We start from the raw sequence: 5,539 nt of genomic DNA on the forward strand, positions 1-5,539 counted from the left end.
GCCCTGTCAGGAAAAAAGCTTCTTTATGTATGGGCTGATGCTGAAGCTGAAACTCCAATACTTTGGCCACCTGATGCAAAGAACTGACTCATTTGAAAAGACCCTGATGCTGGGAAAGATTGAAGGTGGGTGGAGAAGGGGACAACAGAGGATGAGGTGGTTGGATGGCATCACCAACTCAATGGACATCAGTTTGAGTAAACTCCAGGAGTTGGTGATGGACAGGGAGGCCTGGCGTGCTGCAGTCCATGGGGGTGCAAAGAGTCAGACATGACTGAGCGGCTGAACTGAACTGAACATATGGAGGACCATTTTAAAAGGAATCTCTCAAAATGAGAAGACAGAGCTCCTTCTGTGCAGAATGATGTTGGTCCTGGGGCCTTTGACAGACCTGGTAGCATTTCTTACTTCTGTACAACTGAGTCAGACATTGGTGTTTACATGGAAACATTTCTACCTTAAAAAAATTATTTTAAAAGTCGGAGTATAATTGCTTTACAATGTTGTGTTAGTTTCTGCTGAACAACACTGTGACTCAGCCATGAGTATACGTATATCCTCTCCCTCTTGAGCTTCTCTCCCACGCTACCCATCCCACTCTCTAGGTCATCACAGGGTGCTGAACTGAGCTCCCTGAGCTATACAGCAGCTTCCCACTAGCTAGCTATGTTACATGTGGCTGTGTGTACATGTCGGTGCTGCTCTTAATCAAATTTCTACCTTCGAAACTCATTAGAGCACTCACTGCTTGCTAGTACTGAAACCACCATTTCCTGAAAGACCTGCTACAGCTTGTTCTGCTTCACAAAAGCAAACCTTGGAAGGAAAACACATGTGTGCTTAGCTGGAGGAGAGAGATTATTTTTTAACATTACCCCCAACCCAGTGCCAAGAATACTCCTTCTAACCTCCAAATTGGATTTCGGTGAACCAAGGTTTTGAATGAGGTGCTATTGCCGTGACCGTTTGGTGGGGATGGAATTAAGGTGATGTGGGTGAGGTTAATGGGGCAGGATTGTTTGACTGGCTCTGGAGGATTCAGATGAGTGTTAATCAGTCCGTGAGCTTCACATTGCATCCGTAACTCAGCCAGTCTTTTCTGTCACATCAGCTTCTGCTCTTCTATGAGGGTTCTTCCAAGACTCCCAGGACACAGGTAATGATGCTGTCTGGTTCTAGGGCACACCCAGCTTGAGAGAAGCTGGTCCCTGTGTGGACCTGCATTCCTAAATCACACTCAAAGGCCAAACTAAAGATTAGATATTTCAGATTGGAAAAATTGAAATTAGAAATCTGATGCTTGGCTTGTGTCTTCTGATAGTCCAGGAGTCAAGGTGCCGGAGTCCTGGGAGCCCCAGATGCTTTTCTTTCACTGTTTGTTGAAAACCTCTGTGATCCTGCCATCCACAGGCCCTGCCCTACCTGCCTTCTCTCACCCTCAGGCCCGATGTGTTCAGTTTGTAATTCTATTTCCTTTTGCGGCATGACACCCACTTCAGATTGTTTCCACAGGAAACTATGACTTGGAACCCATGAGATGCAGAACTGGCTTCACCTGTGCTGTGGGCTTGTGTTCCCGTCTCCCACATTCATTTGGCAAGTCTAATTCCCTAGTACCTCAGACTGTGGCTGCAGGGGTCATGGGAACTAAGATTCCACATGCCATTTGGTGTGGCACCCCGCTCCGCCCCTCCCCCCCCAGGTAATAAAGTTTAGAGAATAAATGCTTTAAAAATGGTGATGTCTAGGGCTTCCCTGGTGGTTCAGTGATAAAGAATCTGCCTGCCAATGCAGGAAACATGGGTTCGATCCCTGATCTGGGAAGATCCCACAAGCACAAGCCACAGATCAACTAAACCACAACTACTGGGCCTGTGCTTCAGAGCCGGGGAGCCGAAACTACTGAGCCCACATGCCGCAACTACTGAGGCGCAGGCGCCCCAGAACTTGTGCTCCACAGCAAGAGAAGCCACCGCATGAGAAGCCCACTAGAGAGTAGCACCCACTTGGTGCAACTGGAGAAAAAGCCACACAGCAATGGAGACTCAGCACAGCCAAAAGTAAATAAACAAACATTAAAAAAACAAAACGGTGATGTCTGCAGTATGGTGGAGGAGGCCACTCCATACTCTCATCCTGCAATAGAAACACTGAAAATTGAACAGAAACGGTCAGAACCAATTTTGTGAGAATTCTAGAAAACGGTTTATAAAAGTTGATAGCAAACAAACAGGCATGGCAGCAAGAAAAAGTCACTGCGAAATGGTTGGGCGGGTTGGTGGCAGTCTTCCTCCTTTCCCTCACCCTCTTTCTCTGCGGTGGCAGTCTTAGAACAGCACCTGTCACTAAGCGGCGCCAGTCTTACAGGAAGGGTAGCCCATGCTCCCGGTGTGGCACCACTTCCCTAGGTCCGGAGAGGGCAGAGCGGACCATGTTCACGAATCACTGTGTAAGCCTGTTCTTTCCTCCCTGGGTGGCTACCTGAAGGACTTGACCCTAGGTGGCACTCTGTTTCACCTAACTGGACTCAAGAGTGAGAAAGCTTGAAAACACTGCAAGCCAAACTCACAAACTGCAGAGGCCTGTTATTTCAAAACATACAATAGGGAGTTCCCTGGTGGTCCAGTAGTTAAGACTCCATGCTTCCAAGGCAGGGGGCGTGGGTTCCATCCCTGGCCTGGGAACTAAGATCACACGTGCCATGCAGCATGGCCTAAAAATAAAAAATATAGCATAGACTGCTTAAGGCAAAATCTTGGGGAGATGTCATCAGCAAATTAAGACATCCAAGAGCAACTATATATACTGGGGAATTTAGAAAGCCATATTTAGAAAGACCAGGGTAAGACACATGCTTAGAAAAGGCCTGAGAAGACCCTAAGCTTTCACCTTGGTCAGATCCAGTGCAAGCCTAGTTAGGAGCTGAAGAAGGGCCTCAGAACTGTCAGTTTGGAAAACTGTGAGAACTCCTGGAATTCAAGGAACTCTCTATCAACACAACTGAACAGAAGCTAAGGTTCAAAGACTTCTGTGGCCATGTCAATAAAGACTATGGCATTGCCACAATAGTCTGGGGAAGTCACTAAACAAATGGACTTGTACACCATTTAACGATGAACAAAATACACAAACAGCTCGTGCAGCTCAGTATCAAACAAGCTGATCAAAAAATGGGTGGAAGATCTAAATAGATATTTCTCCAAAGGAGACATTCAGGTGGCCAAAAGCACAGGAAAAGATGCTCAACGTCACTAATTATTAGGGAAATGGAAATCAAAACTACAATGAGGTTATCACCTCACAACAGTCAGAATGGCCATCATCAAAAACCTACAAACAATAAATTCTGGAGAGGGTGTGGAGAAAAAGGAACCTATCTACACTTTTGATGGAAATTTCAACTGGTACAGCAAGTATGGGGAACAGTATGAAGGTTCCTCAAAAATCCAAAAATAGAGCTACCATATGATCCAGCAACCCACTCCTGGGCATCCCTCTCCAGAGAAAACCATAATTTGAAAAGATCCACGCAACTCACTGTTCATTGCAGCACTATTTACAACAGCCAGGACAAGAAGACAACCTAAATATCCGTAAGGTCGGACCCTGGTGGCCTTCTTGGCTTCCCCTTCCCGGTGGCTATCTTGGCTCCTTCTTCCCCTCTCCATCCCCCGCCGGAGGGAAAAAGTCCCACCAAACCGCTGAGGAATCTCTGACGTAATAACCCTCTGCCGAGATCTACCCTTCTTCCTGACCTCCAGAGTGACCAACCTGGTCTCGCCACCTCGACTAACTGACCACTCACAATCTTGTGTTCCCTAGCTTTACCTTATTTTAGGCCTGTCCAGGTTATATGATGCCACTTCCTGCCCCAAAGGCATAAAAATCGCACCCTGCCTTTGTTTGGGGCAGAACTCCTCGTGGCCATTCTTGCGGTCAGTGGGTTCTGCCTGGGTGCGCACTGCCAATAAAGCCTGTTACTTTCCCTTGGTGTCTGGGTTATTTCCTTACAGCTTGAGACACCCGTTTCCACGACCTTACAATATCCACCAATGGATGAAAGCGTAAAGAAGATATGGTACATGCATACAGTGGAGTATTACTCACCAATAAAAGCAAAATAATGCCATTTGCACTGACCTGGATGGACCTAGAGATTGTCATATTGAGTGAAGTAAGCCAGAAAGAAACAAATATTATGTGATACTGCTTATATGTGGAATCCTAAAAAATGGTACAAATGAACTTATTTACAAAACAGAAACAGATGTAGAATATAATCTTATAGTTACCAAGGGGGAAAGACCCCCTGGAGGGGGAAATGCCAACCCACTCCAATATTCTTGCCTGGAAAATTCCATGGACAAAGGAGCCTGGCAGGCTACAGTCCCTGGAGTCACAAAGAGTTGAACACAACTGAAGTGACTTAGCATGCATATATTAGTCAAATATTGTAGACAATACCAAGTAATTGAAACAAATGTGAATGTTTCTCAGTAGAAAAATGGTCAAATTATGGTAAATGATTTTATGGAATAATGTACTGCTAAAAAGAATGAGGGATACCTATATGTACTAATACGTGAAGAGCTCCAAGATGAATTTTATTTGGAAAAGTCAGTCACAGAACAACACACAATGTCAAAATAAAACAAATACAGAGAAAGACATGTTCCAGTAACAAAGCAAATAAAGAATTAACGTTAATATAGAAAATCAGGTTTGGTAATTATTGCACAACTCCGACTATTCTAAAATAAGCTTAACTGTACACTTTAAATAAATGAATCATGTGAACTATTTTTTAAAAATAGCCTAAAAATCTATAGAAATAGAATCAAACTATTTTAAAAAGTAGTGTAAAAACCATGCAAATTCTCTGGTGGTTCAGTGGCTGGGACTCAGCACTTTCACAGCCAGGGCCCAAGTTTAATTGCTGGTTGAGGAACTAAGATCCTATAGCCACAAGGCATGGCCAAATTAAAATGAAAAAGAAGTCTAAAAATCAATGGCTTGATATGCTAACACTTAGTAGGGGGTGGCTTTATTTGAGATATAAGCTAATAATAAATTCACAGATATATTTACAGCTGGCATTTTCAACTCATCTCCTCTTAACCATTAGGAAGTATTTCTATTTTCGAAATCCTTGAGAGCAATGAAGGGAAGACGGGAGAAGTTCACTTTGATAGATGAAGAGGTTACTATGTGAGGCAGAGTTGGGAGAGGCATTCCTTCTAAGTGGAAGTCTCTGGAAACTGCAGACAGTGAATGTAAGTTAGGGCAATCTGCCTGTAAAATAATTTAGAGCCAGTGCTTCCAGTTTATGTACACCTTGAGTCAACTCACTCACTTTCTAAATTATCAACTCCCTCTTTCTTTTTATTGACACGAAGGAACAACAAAAGCTAAAATCCAGGTGTATGGTCATCTCATTCCATAAAATGCTTATCTGCCTTTGCAACACAAAAGTTCTACAAGTGAAAAATCAACAAAATTATCCTTTGCTTAATAAATACTCTAGTAGCTCAGACAGCGT

This window comes from Moschus berezovskii, chromosome 19, assembly GCF_049115385.1.
Source record: "Moschus berezovskii isolate FMDL1 chromosome 19, NW_MosBer_1.0, whole genome shotgun sequence".
Taxonomy (NCBI): Eukaryota; Metazoa; Chordata; class Mammalia; order Artiodactyla; family Moschidae; genus Moschus; species Moschus berezovskii.